We start from the raw sequence: 15,012 nt of genomic DNA, 5'->3' as shown, positions 1-15,012 counted from the left end.
GGCCAGGTGTGGTGGCTCACACCTGTAATCTCAAGCACTTTGGGAGGCCGAGGCAGGTGGATTACTTGAGGTCAGGAGTTCATGACCAGCCTGGCCAATATGGTGAAAACCCATCTCTACTAAAAATACAAAAATTAGCCTGGCATGGTGGCATACATCTGTAATCCTAGCTACTCGGGAGGGTGAGGTGGTAGAACTGCTTGAACCCGGGAGGCAGAAGTTGTAGTGAGCCAAGATCGCAGCCTGGGTGACAAGAGCGAACTGTCTCAAAACAAAAAACAAACAAACAAAAAAAAGGAAACAGATTGAAAGGGACAGAAACATATATGTAACATAATCATATTTTTGTCTCTCCATATCTACTTTTCCCTTTTGGTTGAAAAATGTGTGTCTCCAATACAGAAAATACACAGGTCCAATCAGCTGATGCATCCTCATGAGGTGTTGTCACTCATATTCCCAAATGAAACACACAAACACAGGCTACACTCAGTGTTCTCCAATAACAAAACACAGGAAGAAGAGATGGGGTAGGGGCAGGCAACACAAGCACAGTTCCTCCAGCCTCTGCTTTTGTACCTGGTCATAGGCCTAAGCTGATAATCATAGTTTCCTCCTTCTACTACCCATCCCCTGTTCCCTTTCCTCTCTGCAAGCACTTTGGCTAAATAAGTCTTTGTCTGGTAGTATAACTCAAACTTGATTTATACAAAATCCAAATCCAGGGTTGTCCAGTATTTACTGGGATGCTGCAATTTTTTCATAGGCCAGTATGCTAGAGAAATACAAAGAGGAGCTTCAGTGAATTCTCTGGGCTCTGGACACAGTCTGTCCTGGTTGCTCCCATTGGATAACGGCAACTCATATTCTCCATCACACACAAGCTCCATCATTCAGGCCAGTAGAGTGTCTCATCTTTGCCATTGAGTCAGCAGCATGAGAAGCCAGTCTCAATTTCCCATTTAATGGAACCATGGCATCACCTCTTAGGCATTTTCTTCCCTTGGAAACTACAGTGTCCAAAACCACCAATTCCAAGGTTGTAGAGGCAGGAAGAAACAATTCTATAAGTGAGTTGTGATGTATACTGGTGAGAAGGACCTCTTTAACCTCCGCATCTTGATTTTTAAACCCATGAATTCTGGCTGTCAGAAAGATAGCACCCTATTTTGACCTCTGATTTGAGAGATACCTCATTGTCTCCCTGTAATTGCAACGGATCCTACATTAGTTTATTCCATAATGATACAAATAATGGGGCAATGACTTTAGTGAGTGTAAACCCATTGCCACACTTTATTTGCCATTCAGTGAATATCATGGGATTAATTGGAAAAATTTGTATCCTGTAAGTGTAGGAATGGTGGTACTTGTAGAATATGGGAGCAAAAAATAAAATGTGTATTTAAAATACATAGCTATTCCTTCGGAAAAAATGGCTGCTACCTCCAGATGGCCAAAGTCCAATAATACGGTAGTAGGTTGATCCCCCTAGAGAACAATCCTGTATTATCAAAGGCTCAGCATTGGTCTTTGCTGTTGACAAGTTACATATTGAGCAGTGGCAGTAGCCAGATCAGTCTTAATGAGGGGGAGATCAAATTGGTGAGCCTCAATTCCTGCTGCCATAGCAATTTTGCATAAGGGGCCTATTTAGCAAGCACCAGACTAGCTGAGAAATATTTTGACTGACAGCCACAGGATGATTTCATCTTGTCCACCTCATTATCAAGAGCCTCTCCACAATGAAACCCTCTCTGGTGGACATTTATACGGTAAACGAATATTATCTGCGCATTACTGGAAATCTGTCCTCATATATTTCTCCTTGTCACCAATCTTTACATCATGCTCTTTTAAAGTCCCTCAACAATTAGATTTTTCATCACAGCTCGTGTAGATGTTGATACAAACCTTAAGCATCTTCTGGTGGCCTAAGTAAATGACCAAACATTGTGCTTAAAATTCTTCTAATTGGAATAATATACCTTCACCATGGTCTCTCAGGGCCACCCTAATTGGGACCTTAATGCAGTGGCTATCCACGTCTGCTTTGGGCCTGCATATTTTAAGACCTTTACGTAAGTCAGGCCCAGGCATTTTCTCCCCCAGTCACATGGTTATAAAAAACTTACATAAGGCCAGAGTGTAAATTCAGAGGAGGTAATGTATCAGGAGTAGGTGTTGAAAGAGTGAGCCACCTGCTCGTGTTAGACTCAGTTTTTACATACCATTTCCACTGACAAATTGCTGTTGCACGTTCTCACCTTTATGAGTAGTGGGTCAGATGACACCCAGTTTGCTACAGGGAGCTCAGGTCACATGGTCACTTGATTTTTCATAGTTAATGTAATGAATTATTGAATGGTGACTAGAAAAAAACATATGTTCCCCCCAGTGAGAACACATGCACACAGGGAGGGGAACATCACACGCTGTGGCCTGTCAGGAGGTTGGGGGGAAAGGGGAGGGAGAGCATTAGGACAAATACCTAATGCATGTGGGGCTTAAAACCTAGATGACAGGTTGATAGGTGCAGCAAACCACCATGACACATGTATACCTATGTAACAAACCTGCACGTTCAGCACATGTATCCCAGAACTTAAAGTAAAATATTATGTGTGTGTGTGTTTGCATGTGTGTGTTCATTCCCCAGAAATGGTGAATGTGCTCTTATTTGGAAAAAGTATTTTTTCAGACAGAATTAAATCAAAGACTTTGAGAAGAGATCATCCTGGATTACTGGGTATCCCCAAAATCCAATGACAAGGGACAGAAAAGACAGAGAGGAAAGGGCAACATGAAGACTGAGGCAAAGACTGGAGTTATGTAGTCCCAGCCAAGGAATTCTTAGTACAGCAGAAGCTGGAAGAGGAAAGGAAAGATCGTCTCCTAAAACCTTCAGAGGGAATGTGACCCTACCGACAGACCTTACAGATTTCCAGCCTCTAGAATTGTGAGAGAACAAACTCCTGCTATTTTAAGCCACCAAGTTTGTGATAACTTGTTACCACAACCACAAAACAACTAATATGGGCAGGCATTTAGTTTCCACTCAAGTCCAGAAGCAAAGGAGATGCTGTTTAAAGGGAGAATAGTTATCTACAAAAAGGATCTTGATTATACTCCAAAACACTAGAAGCCTACACTATGGTTCTCCTACTAGGGATTGCAAAAGATACACAGGATAAGGCTAGTTGCCTCAGAGGTGACTAAGAGGAGCAGGACTTCTTCCCTAGACAATAAAGGATCTGGGAAATTTTGAGGTTCACACTCCTCAATCCTCTTTGTGTTTGCCCAAACATCCCCATCCCGTATCTCAGGGATCCACTTGTTTTCCACGTATGCCTTTATCTTACCACATGAGACCAAGTAGTATTGCATATTTAATGATGCACTGACTTCTTTCAGGGTGATTAATTTGCCCAGTACCATAGAGGTGTTAAGTGTCAGAGCTGAGATGTCAATCCCAGGTGGATTTGAATCCTCAGCACATGTACCTTCTATTTCACCAAGTTGCAAGTCCCTAGAGATCTATGTTACAGAGGAAAGGTGAATGGATATAGAAAATGTGTTTATCCTCAGAAGATCTTCAATCATGTTTGTCTGCAGCTGTAGGAGGCAGATGTTTTTAAAGCTACCCTGGGCTAGAGATATTTACCCTGCTTGTATATAAGATAAAAAATTCTTTAAATACTTCCAAACAACTGTTTGATTTTCTACTAATGACCTGAGTTGGGCATTCAAGGCTAACAATTTGTCCTTTTCTTTGTTCATGTTCTCTAGGATTTCATAAGTAGCCAGCCCATGGCATGGTCTATGTAATCTAAATCGCCTGACAAAACTAATGCCACAGTCACATGATCTCCTAATGCCTTGCCCTTCACCTGCACTCCATCCCATGTAACAGCTGTTGATAGTTTGACTAATTGTTATTCTATCACATACTGTGTCCTCTCTTTCACTCTGGCAAGGAGACTATCTGTGCCCTGTGCCTTCATCAAATATATGAGCAACATAATTGCACAATCCCATTCTGAGGATCTCTTTTCCAGAACAAAACCTGGTTTCATTTACTTGATCAGTCAAGTTCCCAGCCGCAAACAAATACCACAATCAAAAGAGATAACTAAAGACAGTTTAATAAAGGGGCATTTGCAAAAGTATGGGCAAGGTTGTGATAAACCAACAAGAAATGGCAAAGCCCCTGAGCTAGTAAGAGTGGAATGCTGTTTCCACCTCAAGGTTTGAATGTACAAGGGGAGAAGTATTTGCTGGGACTTGGGGAGAGCTGAGGCTATAGGCAAAATCCATCCAGCAGGAGCTAGGGCTTGCGGTGTGGGAATCTAGCCACTGAAAAATAGCAGACAGGAAGGGAGCCAGGGGACTACATGTCCTGACATTTGTTCCCTCACACCTTCCAGTCTCCTGCTGATGCCTCCCAATGGACAAACCCAATCAGAAGCTGAAGGAGAAGGGAGCCAGTCAGTTGATAGAACCCGAGGAAGTCAACCTCACAAGGCACAGAGCAGGGCTGAGAAGGCTGGACAATGGATCAGCGGGAAAGGGGAGGAGGGGAAAGAAAATGTCCAGAAAGGTCTTTTACTGACCAGATTTGGGAGTCAAGAACACACTCATATAGCAATAACCAACATGTCAATCCTCTGTTCTGACATAGTCATTGATTGGGATGTGAATCAAGCATGGTGAACCAGACCGTCTTGCCCTTTATCTCCTGATCTTTCCCTCTATGAGTCTCCGAAGAGAAGGAGGCAAACCCCATGCCACTGACTAAGGCTGAACGTGTGTCTGTGTGTGCACCTTTTCCCTATTAAACAAATTTCTAGGTGCATATGCTTAGAATCAAACATACCTGGACCTGAATCTCACTGCTTGGAATGTGTGGAACTAATAGTTCCAAGATTATGATTTCAATAAGCCTATGAGTGCCTACAGTTTTGAGAACTGATATTGAGTCTCCAATTCTTCCTTATACCAAGTTAGGATTTTAAAAACCATCATCCTTTGTCACTATTTTTTAATGTAAGTTTATTTTAACACAAAAAAGAGATAATTCACAATAAAAACAGTCCTAAGTTCTTTTCCTAAGAAAAAACAATTGACAAATTTACACTGGTGTATGCACATACACACACACAGATGCACACAATATTGTATAATAAATTTAACAAAGATTCACAGATTTTGAATCAGAGGACTAAATGAACTCTAGAGTCTCTCCATATCTAAGATTTTGTAAAATTTAATTTTTTAAATTTCCTTAACGTTTTAATTTTCCAACTAAAAGAAAATGTGCTTGTTAAAAAAAAATCCAAACAAGACTGATATGTATGAAGTAGAAAGTAAATGCCTACCACAACTCCCTCTCCACTCCCACTCCCCAAGTTTACCACAATTAAATTGAGGTACACACCTTCTAGGCTATTTTCCATGAAAATATAAACATACATATATTGGTTCATAGCTTTTTTAAAAAATAAATAGAACTTATTCTAAACTGCCTATAAGTTTTCAAAGTAGAGAGCTAGATATGTTGTAATGGTCAACTGAATTGAATGTCATTAACATTTAGGGAAAATATTTTGGGAACTCAGTTGAGGCAAGCATCTCTTTGTCTTATACTCATTGCAGTTGGGCATGAGGCTTGAGTTTGCAATTCACTCCCATGTGCTGTGCATAAGATCCCCAGAATGGCTGCCAAAAAAGAAGATAAAAAGCTGGTAGTGTCCAGAGTCAAGAAATCAGCTAGATATTTGAAACAGAACTGAAAGGGGTCAGTCAAGTCAGGCTCTGGGGAGAGCCAGAAGTCCAAGGAAAGAAACCAGGGTTTTGAAATGGGGTAATGGCCCCCGCATCAGCGAGCCCGACACCTATGGCTGTGTGTGGGAGCACAGCCTTAGTGAACGAGAGCACCTTTAGTTTCTGGAAGCTCATTATCATCTACTAATTCTCTAAAAGCAGAGCTGGAAAGCACCTGGAAAGACCAAAGAGCCCTCTGGGACGCCGGAGCTACAGCTCTGTAATGTCATTACATGAGGTCTTTTCCTATCTGAAAAAAAATTGTGAAAACAAATCTGAAAGGTTTTGAACCACTGAGTCAGGAATCCAGCTTTGGTTGCAGACACTGGCCATCTTTTCATGTATTCAGGCAAATAGAAGAAAAAGTAAAAGCTATTGGCTTGAATTGGAACATAAATGATCCTTATTAACTCTCACCATTTATTCAAATTTAGCAAATGAGTCTATATTTCAACTGGGTTCAAACAACGTCAAGGTATACAGTTCATTTCTTTATTCTTTAAGTACGACAAATGTTGATATTTAATGCACAATAAATGAGAAAGGAAAAAAGAACCAGTCACGTGGTATGTATTTGGGCAAATATATTCTTCTGCGTGCAAGTAATTTCCTCATCTACAGAAGTAATGGCAAATACCTGGCTCGCATGACACTGTCATCATCTTACAGATGGCAGTCATTAGGAGTCACACAGAACTTTAATCTGTTGAGTCAAATATAACCTATGTCCTTCTCAATCCAATGCTCTAAGCAGCCACTGTTAGGCAGAGCTGGCCCCGTATGTTAAACTTATTTGCCATACCTGGACTCTGATCTCCAAGATCCCTCCTAGATCTAGCCTACTGGTATTCTGTAAGAATAAACCATCAAGAAGAGGAAAAACAATATCCTAGAGATAAAAAGTGTCTCTATCAATGTTTAATCACAGGTCATAATTAACAGAGAAAAGGACCTAATGTTGCCTTCCCTGCAGTCTTACTGTGCCTGGTCTACCTGCCTTCCTTGTTATGGTGCACAATGGAAGTTCTTTCTTGTCTTCAGCTTTGCATTACCTAATGAATTCTTTATACAGTTCAAATTCTTCTCTTCCATTCTTTTTTATAGATGATCTATGGTCTCCCTGAATCTGCTCCCAACCATCCAGAGTTTGCTCAACTTCTGGTTCGAAAGTGTGAAGCAAATGCAGCACCCACAGAAGGGGTGGTGTAGACTTCAGTAGCAACAGCATCCCAAGAATGGGGTGGGGGTCACTATATCAAAAATACCATGACCCTGGGAAAGCCCAAGCCTTCTTGTAAACCAGAATAGAAATCAACACTTCCCTACACATATTCTTTGAATCTGGGCATACAGTTCTTCAGTCAGACATGTGTGGTCACTTACTTGGCAAACTGTTTTAAACATTATGCAGAGTTCTTTACTAGGTGATTGTGCAAAACTTTAACACTAATTTAGATTATGAATTACTAAGAGAAGGGCTAGATTGTATGGCATTTGTTAAACTCATTTACTCATTTAACCCCAGACCCTTTGAATCTTTTTATCAAGAGGCTTTATTTATTTATGTTTTTTTGAGGCAAGGTCTCACTCTTATTGCCCAGGCTGGAGTGCAGCGGCGCAATCACAGCTCACTGCAGCCTCGACTTCCCAGGCTCAGATGATTCTCCCATCTCAGCCTACCCAGTAGCTGGGACTACAGGGGCACAAGCCACCAGACCTGGCTAATTTTTTGTATATTAAGTAGAAACTGGTTTTGCCATGTTGCCCAGGCTGGTGTTGAACTCCTGGGTTCAAGTGATCCATCCACCTCAGCCTCCCAAAGTACTGGGATTACAGGTGTGAGCCACAGTGCCCAGCCTATCAAGACCCATTTTATGAGACTAGGGTTCCACAGAATACACTGGGAAACAAAGCCCTAGCAGCTTCTTCATTTTACAGATGCAGTATTAGTCTTCCCCAGTTTATTGGCAGAACTGGGACAAGAATCCAGGTAGTTCAAAAGAGAAGATTTGTTCCTATTTTAATGCCAGAGCTCCTCAACACTGTACCTAAAAACTAGGCAAAAGGTTAATTCCCACATATATGTGAAAATGATTCTTCTTCTTCTATGGGGCTTGCTCTGTGATGTTTAGCAGTGACTTTTAATATCACCAGTGGATGCTAGAGCTTAAAATAACCTTGGAGGACACCTGCTCTGCCTCCCTTATTTTAGGGGTAAAGAAACTGTACCTCAGAGAGGCTATCAGACTTGGCCAAAAAAAATCACATAATAGAGTTAGAACTAGACCTAAGTCAGCTGACACCCAGTTTCAAGTATGGAACCCAATATATTGCAGTTACTAACTCACAGACTGCACAAAATAGGAAAGGTGCTTACTGAAGTCAAGATAAACACTTTACTATTGAAAGGTTATAAAAGTATACATATTTTATTTTCATATATTTGTGTGCATGTGTGTGCGTGTGTGTGCGTGTGTGTATGTGTATGTATGTGTATGTGTATTCTAACTTCTGAAGGGGCTGACAGGCATAGGAGCTAAAGAAATGATGACTAGAGTTATAAACAGCTAAAAGATGCAAAAAAAGAGTCCTCTGTAAGGAAACAACAGTCAGGGTATTCAAAAGAAACCCTAGCTTCTTGCTATCAGCAATCAGTGGTTCTCTGTTGTGGCCACATGTAAGAATCTCCTAGAGATCTTTTCAAAAATGCCCATGCTTGGGACTCACCCCAAGAGATTCTGTTTCACCAGGCCTAGGGTGGGGCTTGGACTTGGGGAAGTTTTAAAAGGCTTACAAGGTGATTCCACTGTGCAGCCAGAGGTGAAAACTGCACTGAACTGAACCAAGGGAATCCAAGGTAGATTATCTTCACTCCTACATCATCCAGCCTCTGGATCTATGGGCAAAATGTCCAGCCCAGAGGTTTTCCAGACATTTGTTCATGGCTGATGCTTGCTCACAGCCTCGCCCTAAACATGGAGCCAGAGCCAACAATTCTCAGCCTCCTTCTGAGCTTCTAGCTACTCCGGGCTGCCTCGCTGGCCTCTGCCTCCCTTTAGCACTTGTTGTCAATCCAAAAACCTGGGGAAGGCTAAAGTGAACTCCTTCTATTTGTTTATGTGGCAGCAAACTCAGAGTCTATGCCGAAAAAATGTTCTTGGCCTTTGACAAAGCCGCCTTGGAGATGCCTCTGTCTGTTTTAAATAGGCCACAAACGAGCCCGGAAACCAGTGCCCTCTGCTGGGAGCCAATCTGCTGACTAAGCCCGTATTAGCAGAAAGAGATGGGGTGACTCCAATGCAAGGATGTTTTTGTCATTTATTGTATCATTTAGCTTCAGAGGAATGCAGAACTTTTAAGGCAGGAGCTTGGATTTGACTATGGAGAACAGGTCAAATGGAGATTAATTTGTGTGATTGATATTTTCAGTTTTTGGGAATTCTTGACATACAATGATGAGGTCCTGAAGTATGAAAAGGCATCAAGGGTTTGTGACATTTATTTTTAAAGAAAAGTTCTCATTACTAGGAGGCTAATGTATTACTCACCTTTAAAAGCCTTGGAAGAGGGTTGAGGGCTGGATCTTTGGGACCTCAGAAGGGTATCCACACAGCAACAAAAAGAAAAACATAGTCTCAGTTTTATGTATAAAAAGAAGAGAAAAATAAAAGTCTTTCCAAAAGTAACACAAATTCAAACCTAGATGCCTCATCTACTCTGTGATGAAAAGCAGCAGCAAGGTTGACTGTTGAAGAAATTAGCTATTGATAAAGGAAGGTAAGAGTGGCAGGCAAGGAGACTCAGAGCTACCATGGGAGCAGATGGAAAGTGTAAAATTATTGTTTTTACTGAGGAAGGCTTGCTGTGTTCTAGGAGCTGTAGAAAACACAAACTCCCTGCTGTCATGAGATCTGCCAACCACATGAAGAGACAAAAGAAAGGTGAGTGTTAAACAGCAAAAAGTGTGTAAGTTCCAATGCCAAATACAGAAGATATTTCATAACTGAGTGAAAGATAGGCTCAGAGACTAACTTGAGGGGGCTCCAGACATGGAAGAGGGTTCTTCTGGCTAAAGTAACTGGAGAAGAATCCATAAAGGTGGGGGCCAAGGAGCCAGATCTTAAAGAGGGGAATGAGCATCAGGAGGTAGGGAGAGCACCTAGGGAGGGGGTGGGGAAGAGGGGCACTTCTTGCCCCCGTCTGGAGGATTTAGCAAACATGAAAAGCACATAGAAAGTTTTTGCTCTGCATTTTCCTTTTCCAAGGAGCATGGGAACATCCAGCCTATAGGAAGTTATTCAGGGTAAGACTCACCATGAAGCAAATTGGGGGAGAAAGAAGAAAGTGAAGAAAATTTACACTTATTGACCACCTCCATAAGCTTGCCCTATGCTAGATATTTTAAATGTATAACCATGTATGACCATGTAGACAGTTTTATTTGAACCAAATCATAGTCCTTAAAATAAAAATTCCAAAATCAATAGCCCTATGTAGATGATATTATTGCTCTCAATTTACAGAAGAGGAAACAGAGATCTAGAGAAGTTAAGCAATTTGCCTGTGGTCACAGAGCAAATAAGTAGAAAAGCTAGGAAGTGATAGAGCTGTTGAGTGTGGCCAAAGGCAAAAATGCAGACAGGCCTGGACATTCATAAGAGATTTGTGTTCTTCCAGTGTCCTCCAGCTTTCCCCTATGAGAGCTTTTCTTTCTTGGTCCCACAATTATAATCACATCATAGAATTTCAGAGCTAAAGGTGTCCTTACAGAAGTGCCAGACATAGCAGCTCATACTTGTAATCCCAGCAGTTTGGGAGGCCAAGACAGGCGGATGACTTGGGGCCAGAAGTTGGAGACCAGGCTGGGCAACATAGTAAAACCGCATCTCTACAAAAAATTTAAAAATTAGCAGGCATGGTGATGCGCATCTGTAGCCTCATCTACTTGGGAGGCTGAGATGGAAGAATCACTTGAGTCCATTAGACCAAGGCTTCAGTGAGCTATGGTCGTGCCACTGCACTGTGGCCTGGGCAACACAGCAAGACCCCATATCTTTAAAAAATGTCCAAACCCCTCCTTCGACTTGCAAGAACACAGCTCAGAGAGATGAGCCTGTGTGTGCACAAAGGGTCATGCAGTCAGCAAAGGGCAGCGCTCAGAATCCAGCCCTCATCCATGCACCGTATGTATGAGCCAGCCCTGTGAGTGACCAGGTAAGAAAGAGGGACGGTGATGTGTTGGCTTTGGACACTTGCAGAAGGCATTCAGCTTCCTGTCAGTTGTCTGTACCACCCTTTGACAGAGTCACAGGAGTGTCTGCCAATCTCAAACCCTAGCAAATCCCTGCTATCTTTGGCTTTTGAAAAGCGTGGTTCAGGATGGCAGAGCATGCCATTGCTCATGTGGCTCTTCTTTACCCTGAGTCAAAGGATTCATTGAAAAACAGAGTGAGCCAGAAACTCATAGCTCTTCACCCTCACACCTATTTCAGGCTACCAGGAGAAGATCCAAATAGATGGATCCCTGGCAATTGCAAGCATTTGTCTAAAGACAGCAAACAAAATATTGTCAAGAAATAAGGCTCGTTATAGGTATGGCATCTCAGTTTACTGAGGGCAAATTGACCGTGGATAAATGGTGGCTGCATTCTTGAGTTTCCAGCTTCTAAACACAGATCTGAAGAAATAGGTCAAAGGCCAGCTGGAGGGTCAGTGCAGAGATCCTGTCTTCATCATTGGTGTCTCTGGTCATTGAATAGCAAGTAAACAGATCAGCCCTCACCCTGGGAGAGTGGGGACACAGTTTCTGTTGGAGAGAAAGCTACTGATGGTTCTTGAAGCCAAGTAGACTAGGAAATAGTGTATGGCTACATTTCTTCAGCCCAAAGGCCAGTCACCATCAAATATTACTCCCAGGGACTTAGCCAGAAATGCCACCATAGTTGGCAAAAACTACTGTAAATGGCTATCAATTCCCTCCCAACACACACACACACACACACACACACACACACACACACACACAAATGAGGAAAGGCTGTGCATGCTACATTTAAATAATTGAAGCCTTTCTTGATCCAGTCATCTCAAACTACTAAATACTTTATAATTTCTGTTAAATTAAATGACCATGTAGACAGTTTTATTTGAACCAAATCTTAGACTTTAAAACTGACCCCAGTGCAGTTTTTTCTTTTCCTTTGGGGACTTATTCTATCGACTTCTGGGCAGTTTTAGAAGGCTTCTGCCAGCTAAATGAAGATGGTTTCATCTATCTGCCAGCCATCTCCACTAGCAGTAAGTGCATAAACAGAATACTAGGTTAAAGCTGAGAGCTTCTCCTCTCCCTTTTTAAATTTAGAAATGAGACCAGATCAGCCAAAAAAAATAAACATCTACCAGTCAAATATTCTCGTTTCAGCTCTGCCCCAACTTAGGGTGTCCTTATATTACATTGCAAGTATCTAATAAATTGAGTAATATAGAAAAAGTCTAGATCAGGGCTCCCAACTGGGATACTGAAGTCAAGCAATGAATGGAAAACCTTTTCCTAGTCACTAACTTCTGACACATTACCTACAAAATCTACAGGTATTTTCAATGAAGATGAACGTGTAGTTCAATGGCACTGACCCATCCCCACCCCTCCCACTGAACTACATCACTGAGGCCTGGGTGAGAGTGGCCAAAGCTAATGAGAACAATGAATATCACCTTCTTATAAAATGGAGAGGAGATCCTTGCCCTCTGTCATTCAACTAAAAACTCATTCTCAACTTCCTCTAGAATTTTCAAAATATAATTTTTATGTATGGTCCAAGATTATCTGGATAACAACCTTCGTCTTTCACTTCTTACTGTCTCAGTAGATCAATTCTTCCTGAAATGTTCTGCAAATCTCAGTCTTCTTGGATTTCAGTTTCAATATCTCTCAGTGAGGAAACGTTATACATAACTACATCTTAGTACTAAGATGGAGACCATCTAATACAATATTGTATTTTACTCAAGACTGGCTTCTCAAAGCATGGTGCATGATGGTGGAATTTGTTGTTCTCAAAATCACCAAATAAATAGTACCTGAGATAATCCATTTTAGTCAAATATTTGGAGGAAAATATATCTTTGTATGAAAATAATTACAAATATATACTATGGTATAGAAGAGAAGCAAAATATCTATGAGTATCAAGACAAAAATGAAGATTACAAAGAAATTTTTATTGGCCAATTTGAAGCTATGTACCAGACCACCATGGGTAGCATACTCACTGTTGTCTGTGGGAGATAGACCACCCAGGGAAGGGGGACATGTCTCCTCTCTTCTGCCATGTATAGTACTTTAATGGAGAAATCTGAGAAATACTGACATCATGTTTACAGTAAGGATGTTTTAGAGTAAGAAAAATGGTTGCTTCATGAAAGCCCTGGAGCCATGTTTCCTCAAGAGTGCTCCACTTACCACTAGTTATGCAGAAACGATTTTAGGAAATACATGTAATTAGCACTTCATATTTTAATGTATTTGAATATTTTTCTCTATTTATGGCAAGTTATGCACATGTTCCTCATTTTAAAATTTGTCTTTAACTTAAATGAGCTGAACAAAAAGAAAAATATTAAGTATGATGACACATGGTAAAAGATACAATAAAATCATGAAGGTGGTAAGTGAATGACTGAATTTAAACTAATAGTATAGTAATTTAAATTTTTTTATTTAAATTTATTTTTATTAATAATTTACAATATTATAAAATATAACCTACCTTTATAATATTCCTCTACTTAATAACATTAAGAAATGCCATACCGGGTCAGCCCCATGGCCTTATTATTAGATCTAAAAATAGCTCCAAGTAATATGTATTTCCTCATAAATTTATTGAGCATCTACTATGTACTATGGAGAGAGGCCTTATCTAGCCTTACTTAAAGGAGCTACAAGTCTAACGAGAAAGCAGACTCATGCCAAACTCATGCAATCAAGGTCATCGTTTTGATGACGGTAAGACCCAAAAGGTTCTAAGAGAGACTAGATGCAGTAACAAATAAAGTGTGCTAGATTTGGGGCCAGAGAAGGCATTACAGAGTAGGTGACACTGGAGTTAAAGCTTAAAATCAATGTAAGTTTACAGAGACCAGTACATTCAAAGGCATAGCTGCCTTTCATAAAAGCGATGACACAAGTTAATGAATAAAACTTAAACATATGTAGATTATTTTAACAGTTTCTGACTTTAGTTCCAGAATGAATTATCTTATTTCTATTCTTTCCCAGTCCAAAAAATGGTCATATCTGTCATTTTTAAGGAAGAAGTTTTAGGAGAGTGGGTAGTCTCCTTTCTTGTGTATGCAGCCTCTTTGTAACATATTCAGGGCATGCCTGGTGTGTTCAGATGTACCTTTTGCTGAAAGGGACTAAAGTTTATGAGAATAAAGAGCCTTGAACAGGGCAGACCATCATCAGCACACTTTGAGTCACATTCCTTCTCTTCTCACAGAATACTTCCCCTGGGTTCTTCACTCATCCAAATGCCATTCCTTTTTAGAGGGGACATCTGAGCCCTAATTTTAAAATGTTTTAAACTTATCCAATCCTGGTTTGTAACTCCTTCCTGGAAACCCGAAGGACATTCTCACCTAGTTATCTAGTGATTTCAAGGCAGTAAGACTCAACTTCTCTACCAAATTACAAGCCAATGAAGCTCAGGGACCAACATATAACATAGAATTTCTCACAGATTGCAATGCAGTGCTGAACTTCATTTATTTTGGAGTTTGAGATACTATAACTCAAACAAGAAAGCTGGTCAAAAAGAAGGATGTGAATGCTAGCACTTCCGGAGGCTGAGGCAGGATGACTGCTTCAGCCCAGGAGTTCAAGACCAGTCTGGTCAACAAAGTGAGACCCCATCTCTAACAAAAAAAAAAAAAAAAAAAAGAAAGAAATATTAATTTAAAAAGAGAAAAAGAAGGGTGTGAGATGTGACTCAGCAGCAAACACCTTAAAGATTTGAACTTCTATACACAGTCAACCCACATACCTCCCGCTATGTCTATTACCAAAATAAAAGGGTACGACACCTGTTCTCTATCTCCACTACCATTACCACCACCTAATAATATGTATGTCCTTTTTTTTTTTTTTTTTTTTTGAGATGGAGTCTCGCTCTGTCACCCAGGCTG

This window comes from Pongo abelii, chromosome 16 (genome assembly GCF_028885655.2).
Source record: "Pongo abelii isolate AG06213 chromosome 16, NHGRI_mPonAbe1-v2.0_pri, whole genome shotgun sequence".
In the NCBI taxonomy this organism is placed as follows: domain Eukaryota; kingdom Metazoa; phylum Chordata; class Mammalia; order Primates; family Hominidae; genus Pongo; species Pongo abelii.
This window is presented reverse-complemented; position numbering follows the sequence as displayed.